The sequence below is a fragment of the Schistocerca nitens genome, chromosome 2, assembly GCF_023898315.1.
Source record: "Schistocerca nitens isolate TAMUIC-IGC-003100 chromosome 2, iqSchNite1.1, whole genome shotgun sequence".
Lineage (NCBI taxonomy): Eukaryota > Metazoa > Arthropoda > Insecta > Orthoptera > Acrididae > Schistocerca > Schistocerca nitens.
In genome coordinates this window covers 597,024,652-597,037,941 of record NC_064615.1, presented here as the reverse complement: position 1 = coordinate 597,037,941, position 13,290 = coordinate 597,024,652, and positions in this window count along the sequence as shown.

The following is a 13,290-nucleotide window of genomic DNA, read 5'->3' as shown; positions in this document are numbered from 1 at the left end:
CCTGTTCACTAATTGTTTCACTGTCTACACCATTGTTTGCCGCCCGCTCCATTTCCCTATGCACAATTACCATATTACTATGTTGAATATTAGTTAATTCATTACACGGTGGCGCTAACACACTGCTTTCGTCTTCACTGTCATTTCTCAGTTTACTTTGGAGCCTAGTATTACGTTTTTCACACGCCATAATTGTCACAATTTTTCACACGATAACACAGAAAAGCACAATTTGAAGAGCAAAAATAAGAAATCACATTAACATAGCACTGAAAATAATATCTAGTTAATTGCAAGCGCAGCTGCGAAATACTTTGTGCAAATCTACATGCATGCAACAACTGTTTTACTGTACAACAATGAAAGACTGCAACTACAAAGGAGATTGTCTCTACAATTACGCGCTAGCAATAAACAAAAGCTACACTAATTACACAAACTACAAGAAAAAATCAGAAGATTCCAGTGAGGTATCCTCGGCTAAGGGTCGACATATGAAACGCCCCCTTAGAAAAATTGTAGAGGACTGAGCTTAAACTGACACACAATATTTTTTTAGCGCAACGCAATCTGACTTTCAATAATCCCTAGAAAAGAATGGCCCTGACTAACATTAACCTATACGTTTCACAAATCACTTACCTCACAAAAATCTTCGTTACTCGAAGAACTGCAATACAGCGAGCGCCACTACTGCCAGCTAAATAAAAGATTCAAACTATGGAAGGCACTAACTACTGATAGGCATAGTTAGCAAATGAAAGATTTTACTAGAGAATAAACAATGTATTTACCTTAATAGTCATAATATATATAGCAGATCATGACATCCAGTCTTGCAAATTTCAAAACTCCGCCATTTCTCTCCCCACATCCACCACTGCTGGCGGCTCACCTCCAACTGCGCAACGCTACGCTCTGTTAACATCCACCTGCCCAACACTACAATGGCAGACAACAATGCAAACAAGCGACAGACTGCACACAGCACAGCCAGTGATTTTCATACAGAGCGCTATATGGCGTTACCAATGAAGAAAACCTAAACAGCCTACTTACAGCTGTTACGTAAGAAGGCTCTTCTCCATTGAGTATGACATGCTGTGTTTTATTTGCTAGAAACTCTTCAATCCAATGCAATAGCACAGTTGGTCTGATATTCCGTATGCTCGTAGTTTGTTCGTTAGGAGGCAATGCGAAACTGTATCGAACGCCTTCCGTAAGTAAAGGAACACGGTGTCTATCTGGGCGCCGGTATCTACCGCCTTCTGTGTCTCTATGAACATAGCGAGCTGGGTTTGACACGAACGTTGTGCCCACGTTGATTCCTACAGAGGAGATTATGAAGATGACGCAGCCTCGAAAGAAGCAAATAGCATAAATTAAATGAAGAGCTTTAATGCGGTATACAGCGTACAACGGATCATTTTGTAATTTTGAAAATACTTAAAGTCTTTCGACCGACACAGAAACAAAATTTACCTGGCGTTTTTGCAGATGATCACGGAAGTGTGGATTCTAAGACGTTACAGTGAATCGTGGAATAGTTTGTTACACTGGAAACGCTGCTGATCTGATGCTCTATACCTGAGGTTGCCAGCAAACCATGTAGTAAACCTGGGTAGTACGAGAGCGAATCAACTAGCTGAAAAAACCATCCACAGTTTAGGTGCGCCCTAATAAACGAAGAAAAAGAGAACAGATTTTGCAGAAATAACTGTAGTATTAGTAACTGGCTACCTGATTAAAGGTTTTATTGTAGTTTTTAGGGTTACAAAGTATTTGTAATATTAGCATTTCGTAGTATAAGCATTTCTTTTTTATTTAAGTACCAGGAGTATGTAATTCTGTTATTATTACCACGAAGATGTAAATTTTTTGGTTTATTTTAGCTTCTCGGGTAATAGGCTGTAATTGTGAAGAATAAATAAATGGATAAATTTCAGAACTTTAGAAGTGTAAAAATCCAAAAGAATTCCCATATCAACAATTTTGCAATTCGAGTGTTTTAATTCTGAATTACAACGCAAATTAAATATTTAACATTTCGATAACAACTCAATATAGCACATTTGACAAGATGTAAAATACATTGCGGGTTCTCTGTCCTCTAAGCTTTCTGATGAGCTATGAATTCTCAAAAGGTAGTTGCTTCTTCTATATAAGCCAATTTGCAATATTTGTATTTCGCTAAAATGTGTTTCATTAATGTTCTGTAATAATTCAGATGGTCTTTCGGTCTCTTACTAAAGTTGTGGCCAGTTTCAAACTAAAATGGGCGCTATTCATATTTAAATTGCTCCAAAATCTGTTTCGAATATCTGCATTTTGTAAACGGGTCTATAATTATGTATCCTTAAAACTTTCCTTGTTTTATAATCGTAAGGATACAAACATAATATTATGACACTGTAAAGGTATAAGCGTGAAAGGCTGTATCCTAAACGTTTTTATTCAAATTAGTAGTTTTATATGACGTCAACTGAGCTTGAAAAATGTTAGTAAAGATTCTGATCCACAGCAACATGTAATCCACTGTTCAATATCTACAGTAATCTATCTTGTAAGTGGCCAGAGAGGGTGTAAACTTCAGTGCGAGACATTGCAATAAATGTCTTAAATCACGAGAAAGTACTCTTGTCCAAGTAAGAGTGTTTGTTTCCACTATGAATTCTAAGAAGATACTGCCCATTCATAAGCCTGGGAAAGCACGCATGATAACTGCTGACCAAAAAAATATACGGGAAAGAAACATAGAAGAAATACAGAATAAAGATCAGTTTGGTTTCAGGAAGAGGAAAGCTTCCAGAGAACCTGATCCCCCAACACAATTCAGTTGATACGTCGAGGAAGAAATCAAGAAAATCAGAGAACATTTTTGAAGAGAAACAGATACTAGCGCTATGTTTAGCAGAGAACATGGCTCTCCTGGTCGGAAGCAGGGGAGACTTGTACAAAGGGATCGACAGAACGCCTTGCACAGATTCAGTGGATTAGGTATGGTCTTCGGATGGTTTTGTAGACACACAACCTCAGAAGCAGTAGTAGCAGAACATTTACAGAAAAACTTGGAGAATATTTGACGTAAGTTTCCTGGTCGTGTTGTACGAGGACTTGTTGAAAAGTAACACCTCCGAATTTTTTATTTGAAAACTCTCAAAGCTTTTAAAATAAAACGAACATTATTAACGTTCTAAAACTTCGTTCTTCATGTCTACGCACTTCCATGCCTTTAGCGTCAGGGGGCTCTGAACTGTAGTGTGCAACAGAACTATGTCGGTACATGAGAAACAGTGGTCGAGTTTCGAATTCGGGAAGTTCGCGCTCACATGGAGCACCCTGTCCTTCAGCACGGCAGTGCCAGACCACACTCGACATCTGTGACATCTCTAATAATCCGACGCCTTGCGTTCACTGTCATAACTCACCCTCCATACAGTCCTGACTTGGCCCTGTCCGATTTTCATTTGTTTTCAGATCTTAACCCTTTAAGACCCTCAGGCTACAATTGTGTACACTAACTTTTACAGTCTGTTAGCTGCAACAAAAGTACTTCTTCCCTAAGCGAACCTGAGCTACACACTTGTAAATGTTCAACCTTTTCATCACGCGCAAATGTTTCCAACCGTTGGGCATCACTATAAAAATATCAGCAAGTCAATGTAGCAGTGCGCAGCAACTCGTGACCACCAGAATACATGGTTCGCTATATTCCAGTGTATAATTGAATATTGTTGTTGTTATTTTACATGGAAATTATTGAATGATCATTTTACTATTTATTACAATAGAGAATATTTCATAATTAGTTGTTTTAGTCCCTAAAGTGAAGCCAAGTGAACAAAGTACGTTTTGGAAACGGGTACATATTTTTGTATAAATCTTGCTCCTAAAATCATTAAAAAATAACCTAAGATCAGTAAAAAATAACCTAAGATCACTACCACATAAAGAAAAATGTTCCTTCCTCGAGAAAAATTTCGCGTCTTAAAGGGGTTAAAGAACACCTTCGGTGACTTCATTATGCTAGCGATGAAGCAGAGCTGAGGTTGTGACTCCATCAACAAAGTCAAACATTATATAGTGATGGCATGAAGAAACTAGTCTCTTGTTGGGAGAAACGTATTCGTGCCCAGGGTGACTTTGTTGAGAAATGAATGTATATACATGAAGAATAAAGAAGTAGAATGTTAGTAACGTTTGTTTTATTTGAACAGCTTAAAGAGTTTTCACATAAAGAAATTCGAAGGCATTACTTTTCAGCGCGCTCTTACGTTATTAAGGGGAGATATTAGCTACACACTGGGAGGCTCAAGTGATTAGGGCAAGTACTACATCCGAGGAATCGTGTAAAATTGTGTTAAATGCCTTATCCTAAAATTATCTTGAACAGTTAATCGGATTATCATCTCGAGAAGGTAACATCTGAGATCTGCTAGTGACAAAGACACCGAACTATCCAACTGAGTTAGAGTAGAACAAGGCCTTTGAAGCATGACTGAATACGGCTGTAAATAGGAATACAGAAAAAGGCAGGAAGCTCTTTCTGTTTCACAAAAGCGACAAGAGAGAGTTCAGATTACCTGAGCGGTCAGCATGAAAATTTCAACTCCAGCACTAAAAACGTTGAGTACCAATGGACAAGGCTCAAGAGCACTATGCAATCTGCTTTAGATAGGTATGTGCCGAGAACAGTTGTTCGACATCCATGTTATAAAGCTGCTACGAAAGCAAAGACAGCTTCACTGCAAAAATTTAAACGTAGCCAAAGCCTGACAGATAAATAAAAATTAAATGGAGCCAAAATTAACGTTCGAAGAGCCACGTGTGAAGTTTTCCATAAATTAGAAAGTAAAGTTCCGTCTGCTGGCTTGACAGAATACCTTGAGAAGTTTTGGTGTTACGTTAAATCGGTAAATGCATCGAAGCCATCTGTCCAGACTCTCTGTGGTCATAATGGCACTGAAACGGAGGACAACACTGGAAGGGATGAAGTATTAAAGGTCTTGTTTGAGAGAGGAAGATCCCTCTATAATACTACTTTTAAGTCGTCGCACGAACGTCAAATTGTCTGATATCAAAATAAGTGACAGTAACTGCTCACCAGAACGATGGTCAGTGGACCTAACGGGATGCCAATACGATTGTACATATGAGTAGAGTATGCAAAATGACTTGCCCCCCTAGCAACAGGGTACCGAAGGTGTCTGTAAGAGCGAAGTGTTCCTGATTATTGGAAATAAACGCAAGTCATTTCAGTTGTCAAGAAGCGTCGTGGAACAGACTTGACTCCAATCTTATACCTCCAGAAATACTTAGACTTTAAATAATGGAAACGGTGCCGTAATGCTGTAATGCTGTAATTAGGGTTGCCTGCACTGTCCTGAAGCCTCCTGTAGGCAACCGTACTCTGCGCATTACGACATGGCGCCATTTCCATTTTTAAAAGTCTACATCTTTCAGAAGGTATGAGGTATCGAACACATATATGTGCCACTTAAAAGAAACGTAACTTTCTGTTGGAACAGACGTTTATTTATGTTAACTGATTGCGCATTCCTACCCACTGTGTGAGCCGCTGACAGAGATGCACCCCTGGTCCACTACATTTTTCACATTTTGTTTCGTTTCGGAAATACCTGTATATCAGGTGGCATAGTTGGAAGAGACACTCTACATATAATGAATCCCATTGGTCTACTAAAGGCATCAATGATGAAAGGGAATTTTTTGCTTAGATGAACACTGAATGGCAGAAGATTTTAAAATACATATCAAAACGCTGGCTCTTTCTCACTCCAGCCGTATAGCGAATAGGGAGAAACTTCGTCACAATCAAATAGTACTTTCTCTCGCAGGAGTCCGCACCAAAGATACTCACAAGGGAACCTCCCCATCGCACCCCCCTCAGATTTAGTTATAAGTTGGCACAGGGATAGGCCTTGAAAAACTGAACACAGATCAATCGAGAAAACAGGAAGAAGTTGTGTGGAACTATGAAAAAATAAGCAAAATATACAAACTGAGTAGTCCATGTGCAAGATAGGCAACATAAAGGACAATAATAGCTGATGAGCGCCGTGGTCTCGTGGTTAGAGTCAGCAACTGCGGAGCGAAAGGTCCTTGTTGGTTCGAGTCCTCCCTCGAGTGAAAATTTTACTTTCTTTATTTTCGCAAAGTTACGATCTGTCCGTTCATTCATTGACGTCTCTGTTCACTGTAATAAGTTTAGTGTCTGTGTTTTGCGACCGCACCGCAAAACCGTGCGATTAGTAGACGAAAGGACGTACCTCTCCAATAGGAACCGAGAACATTTGATCGCAAGGTCATAGGTCAACCGATTCCTCCACAGGAAAACACGTCTGATATATTCTTTACGACACTGGTGACGGCATGTGCGTCACATGACAGGAATATGTTGTCGACCCACCTAACTTGCACACTTGGCGAATGGGTAAAAAGATTCTTCTACCTTGCCCGATTTAGGTTTTCTTGTGGATGTGATAGTCACTCCAAAAAAAGTGATGAAAACATAAGAGTTTGTCACATAAACTGCATCAAATGAATGCAACAGTTTCAGAGTCGCACAGTTTTCCCCGTGCTCTGTCAAAACATATGTTTTTTACGTTTTCAAATGTTTCCGTGCGTAGACCGTCAAATTCTGTATATGTCCAGCAAATCTGAATATGTCCTGGAATTTTGGAGAGCGAAGTTGATTATGTGTGAGTGCCTGAACTTTGATAATTATCTGAAAATAAAAAATTAAAACTTTCACCCGAGAGAAGATTTGAACCAAGGACCTCTCGTTCCGCAGCTGCTCACGCTAATCACGGGACCACGGCGCTCGTCAGCTCACACTCTCCTTTATGTTGCCTATCTTGCGCATGGACTACTCAGTTCGTATATGTTGCTTATTTTTTTCATAGTTCCACACAACTTCTTCCTGTTTTCTCGATTGATCTGTGTTCAGTTTTTCAAGGCCTATCCCTGTGGTAATTTATAACCAAATCTGAGGGGGGTGCGATGGGGAGGTTCCCTTGTCAGAGACGTTTCCGAAGATTAATTATCTTTGGCATATTGGGGCCTTATAATGAACATTGGTCGTTATTTTGCATCACTGAATCATTAAATGCAAAACCTCAGGCTGTTAATGCGCTTGTAACAGACTTATTTGACCTTACGAACCACTTAAGAACCTCTTAGAAAGGAAGATCAGTCTTATGGCTGTGTCGCATGCCCGAACGTCCGAAGTCAGTAAATGATGATCGTTTCAAAACATTCAAATTAGAAGCAGCCAATCACATGCAGCATGGTATAGTCTGTCTTGACAAAAGATTTGACTCTGAAGAAAGAGTGTACAAATCTTTCAAACCATTTTCACTGGAAAGGAAACAGGGCTCAGTTTCAGAATTCATAGAAGCGACTTCTTGATTGAACTTCGTGCAGACGAGGCTCTGACGTTCAGAGAATGTTTGCAACTATACACCTTTTTCGAGAAAGAAAAGGACTTTTTTAATTAGAGATCTGATGACACGTGGATGAAATTTTTCCGTCGTTATGAAAACTGTGGAGCCTCTTCACGAGATGAGAGAAATGGTTAGTCAGTGGCTACATTAATAGCTGAGTTAACGGTGAAGAGGAATCACTCATTTACGTGCCTGCAGTCTCATCTTTTTCTCAAAATGTTCAAATGTGTGCGAAATCATATGGGACTTAACTGCTAAGGTCATTAGTCCCTAAGCTTACGCACTACTTAACCTAAATTATCCTAAGGACAAACACACACACCCATGCCCGAGGGAGGACTCGAACCTCCGCCGGGACCAGCCGCACAGCCCATGACTGCAGCGCCCTCTGACCGCTCGGCTAATCCCGCGCGGCTCATCGTATTCTCGACGGTTAAGGAGGCGAGATCCTAGTGTGGCAGCTGAAAATAATTTTAGGCATTTGTATAGTTTGCCTAGGTTTAATAAAACATTCCGATTTTGTTCAGAAGCTGGCAACTCTTCATATGACATGAGCCACAGCAATTGTGTGTGTGTGTGTGTGTGTGTGTGTGTGTGTGTGTGTATGTCACAGAGAGAGAGAGAGAGTGAAATGTACGCTCTCTCTGACTATAATCTGATATGTGAGATAGCGACACCTGTAAAAGGAGTACTGGGAAAAACCAGCGATAGGCCATAGCTTTTGCTCACCGTGTGTCGTGTGTTCTTGACAATAACATATATAGTGTCAGTATGGGAACTGATGACCACGCATAGCAGTGCCCATTACACAACAATCCCCCTAAAGTGGATCACGAAGTACATGATGGTTTGCAGTATGACCGCCGCTATTAGACAAAAGTATTTTCGAGATCAGAAAAGTCTTTTTGAGCTCAGCAATTGTCCATCTTGGTGTTAGATTTGCAATTTTTTGGCCTAGAGTATTCCACAAATCAGTGGCAGCCAAGATTTTGGCTCGCGACCCATGTCTGGACACAAGTGCAACAGCGCTCAGCCTCGCTGCACATTTCCATCACCACATGACTGTCTGGGCGCGAGGAGAGGGAAAACGGGAAAACTGCGAATGTTCCACATTTAAATGGGACTGCAGTTTCATTGCAAGCGACTTGGTTTTATATTTCACGGTTCGCAACAACATAGGTCACAGATTTTCAGTATTGTTATGTTATTTATGACGTACTGAAGCATAATATATATTTCGTATGTCACAAACTATCGGTAAGGACAGAGGCAGACACTTTCACAGATTTTCGCACTCAAGTTGCCTAGTGACTCGTTAAGATTCTATGTTGTTGTGGTCTTCAGTCCTGAGACTGGTTTGATGCAGCTCTCCATGCTACTCTATCCTGTGCAAGCTTCTTCAACTCCCAGTACCTACTGCAACCTACATCCTTCTGAATCTGCTTAGTGTATTCATCTCTCGGTCTCCCTCTACGATTTTTACCCTCCACGCTGCCCTCCAATGCTAAATTTGTGATCCCTTGATGCCTCAAAACATGTCCTACCAACCGATCCCTTCTTCTAGTCAAGTTGTGCCACAAACTTCTCTTCTCCCCAATCCTATTCAATACCTCCTCATTAGTTATGTGATCTACCCACCTTATCTTCAGCATTCTTCTGTAGCACCACATTTCGAAAGCTTCTATTCTCTTCTTGTCCAAACTAGTTATCGTCCATGTTTCACTTCCATACATGGCTACACTCCATACAAATACTTTCAGAAATGACTTCCTGACACTTAAATCTATACTCGATGTTAACAAATTTCTCTTCTTCAGAAACGCTTTCCTTGCCATTGCCAGTCTACATTTTATATCCCCTCTGCTTCGACCATCATCAGTTATTTTACTCCCTAAATAGCAAAACTCCTTTACTACTTTAAGTGTTTCATTTCCTAACTTAATTCCCACAGCATCACCCGATTTAATTTGACTACATTCCATTATCCTCGTTTTGCTTTTGTTGATGTTCATCTTATATCCTCCTTTCAAGACACTGTCCATTCCGTTCAACTGCTCTTCCAAGTCCTTTGCTGTCTCTGACAGCATTACAATGTCATCGGCGAACCTCAAAGTTTTTACTTCTTCCCCATGAATTGTAATACATACTCCAAATTTTTCTTTTGTTTCCTTTACTGCTTGCTCAATATACAGATTGAATAACATCGGGGAGAGGCTACAACCCTGTCTCACTCCTTTCCCAACCACTGCTTCCCTTTCATGCCCCTCGACTCTTATAACTGCCACCTGCTTTCTGTACAAATTGTAAATAGCCTTTCGCCCCCTGTATTTTACCCCTGCCACCTTCAGAATTTGAAGGAGAGTATTACAGTTAACATTGTCAAAAGCTTTCTCTAAGTCTACAAATGCTAGAAACGTAGGTTTGCCTTTTCTTAATCTTTCTTCTAAGATAAGTCGTAAGGTTAGTATTGCCTCACGTGTTCCAACATTTCTACGGAATCCAAACTGATCTTCCCCGAGGTCCGCTTCTACCAGTTTTTCCATTCGTCTGTAAAGAATTCGTGTTAGTATTTTGCAGCTATGACATTAAACTGATAGTTCGGTAATTTTCACATCTGTCATCACCTGCTTTCTTTGGGATTGGAATTATTATATTCTTCTTGAAGTCTGAGGGTATTTCGCCTGTCTCATACATCTTGCTCACCAGATGGTAGAGTTTTGTCATGACTGGCTCTCCCAAGGCCATCAGTAGTTCTAATGGAATGTTGTCTACTCCGGGGGCCTTGTTTCGACTCAGGTCTTTCAGTGCTCTGTCAAACTCTTCACGCAGTATCTTATCTCCCATTTCGTCTTCATCTACACCCTCTTTCCATAATATTGTCCTCAAGTACATCGCCCTTGTATAAACCCTCTATATACTCCTTCCACCTTTCTGCCTTCCCTTCTTTGCTTAGAACTGGGTTGCCATCTGAGCTCTTGATATTCATACAAGTGGTTCTCTTCTCTCCAAAGGTCTCTTTAATTTTCGTGTAGGCAGTATCTATCTTACCCCTAGTGAGACAAGCCTCTACATCCTTACATTTGTCCTCTAGCCATCCCTGCTTAGCCATTTTGCACTTCCTGTCAATCTCATTTTTGAGACGTTTGTATTCCTTTTTGCCTGCTTCATTTACTGGATTTTTATATTTTCTCCTTTCATCAATTAAATTCAATATTTCTTCTGTTACCCAAGGATTTCTATTAGCCCTCGTCTTTTTACCTACTTGATCGTCTGCTGCCTTCACTACTTCATCCCTCAGAGCTACCCATTCTTCTTCTACTGTATTTCTTTCCCCCATTCCTGTCAATTGTTCCCTTATGCTCTCCCTGAAACTCTCTACAACCTCTGGTTCTTTCAGTTTATCCAGGTCCCATCTCCTTAAATTCCCACCTTTTTGCAATTTCTTCAGTTTCAATCTGCAGTTCATAACCAATAGATTGTGGTCAGAGTCCACATCTGCCCCTGGAAATGTCTTACAATTTAAAACCTGGTTCCTAAATCTCTGTCTTACCATTATATAATCTATCTGATACCTTTTAGTATCTCCAGGATTCTTCCAGGTATACAACCTTCTTTTATGATTCTTGAACCAAGTGTTAGCTATGATTAAGTCATGCTCTGCGCAAAATTCTACCAGGCGGCTTCCTCTTTCATCTCTTCCCCCCAATCCATATTCACCTACTACGTTTCCTTCTCTCCCTTTTCCTACCGACGAATTCCAGTCACCCATGACTATTAAATTTTCGTCTCCCTTCACTACCTGAATAATTTCTTTTATCTCGTCATACATTTCATCTATTTCTTCATCATCTGCGGAGTTAGTTGGCATATAAACTTGTACTACTGTAGTAGGCATGGGCTTTGTGTCTATCTTGGCCACAATAATGCGTTCACTATGCTGTTTGTAGTAGCTAACCCGCACTCATATTTTTTTATTCATTATTAAACCTACTCCTGCATTACCCCTATTTGATTTTGTATTTATAACCCTGTATTCACCTGACCAAAAGTCTTGTTCCTCCTGCCACCGAACTTCACTAATTCCCACTATATCTAACTTTAACCTATCAATTTCCCTTTTCAAATTTTCTAACCTACCTGCCCGATTAAGGGACCTGACATTCCACGCTCCGATCCGTAGAACGCGAGTTTTCTTTCTCCTGATAACGACGTCCTCTTGAGTAGTCCCCGCCTGGAAATCCGAATGGGGGACTATTTTACCTCCGGAATATTTTACCTAAGAGGACGCCATCATCATTTAATCATACAGTAAAGCTGCATGTCCTCGGGAAAAATTACGGCTGTAGTTTCCCCTCGCTTTCAGCCGTTCGCAGTACCAGCATAGCAAGGCCGTTTTGGTTAGTGTTACAAGGCCAGATCAGTCAATCATCCAGACTGTTGCCCTGCAACTACTGAAACGGCTGCTGCCCCTCTTCAGGAACCACATGTTTGTCTGGCCTCTCAACAGATACTCCTCCGTTGTGGTTGCACCTACGGTACGGCCATCTGTATCGCTGAGGCACGCAAGCCTCCCCACCAACGGTAAGGTCCATGGTTCATGGAGGGGTTAAGATTCTAATCGAACAAATATTTTTCAGGCAAATATGTCGCTCCAAATATTGTAGGATATTTGCTGCCCCATTGTAGAGATATGGAAACTGTACCTGTCGAACGAAATGTAGACGTCCTGGTCAGTTTTAACGTAAACGGATTTATCATTAAAATGGGAGTTACTTTGCAGGTCAATCAGCTACATTTGCACATGCATACAGGCACTGTCAGCTGAAACGGCATAAGGTCTCGCAAACAGCTCGAAAACAGATGTAAGACTGACAATGTCCTCAAAACACTTAGGAGATTATCCTTGTAATTCTTCCGAAGTCACCATGAATTCTTCAAACCTCGTGTTTTCTTTAAATGCACTGAGCTTATGGACTGTACTGTGTTTCTCAGAATATTTCCTTTCTGTAAAACGATTTTCTTTTTAAATGCATCACCATAAAATCAGAAAGAAATTGTATTTCGCCTTGAAATGTCTTACTGTCGCAGTGTGTAGTCAAGTGCACCTAGCATGCGAGGGCTGTGTTCCATTCCGGATGTTCTAATTGTCGTTCCTTCACTTCTTTTTTCTTCATAAATTCAATAATTGCGAGTTTAAAATCGAGAAATTGCTCAGACATGTCCCTTGATTTAACCAACGTACTTCGCAGTAATGTCCAAAACTTCGTACTCTTCGTTCAGTTGCATCGAAGACTGTTGCAACTAACAGTGGAATAGTGTGTGCGACTTTAAAAATTATACCGTTCATGTGACCATTTTCTTTACTCGCTGCATGTTTGTAAATTTATCACAAAGTGCTTCTTGATGTACTGACTAATGAATCCCACCTGTCGAACGCTGTAATTTTTTACTCTTTCATTGTGAACTAAATCTTTAATTTTTTTTCTGTGTGCTTTAGTAATATCGTTTCGTAGCAGATCTGCAGTACCGGTTGTTTATACGAGTGCATAATAGATGTTGAGAATTCTCATCCCTCTCTTCCCTCATCCCCATTCATTTTTAAACGCTTGCAACGATCGTTCGTTAGACTGTTTTTTATGCAAACATCGACTGACCCTATGAACGTCCTTCCCACCACGAGAAAATAGCGAATGGTAAACAGCAGTGACACCACGATTGTACCGCATTGAAGGGAGTTGTGCCGACCAAAAACGCCACACCGCTAACTAAATGGAATGTCTCGCTGTACCGAATACGGAAATTATGAGCAAAGCCGAGAGAGGCC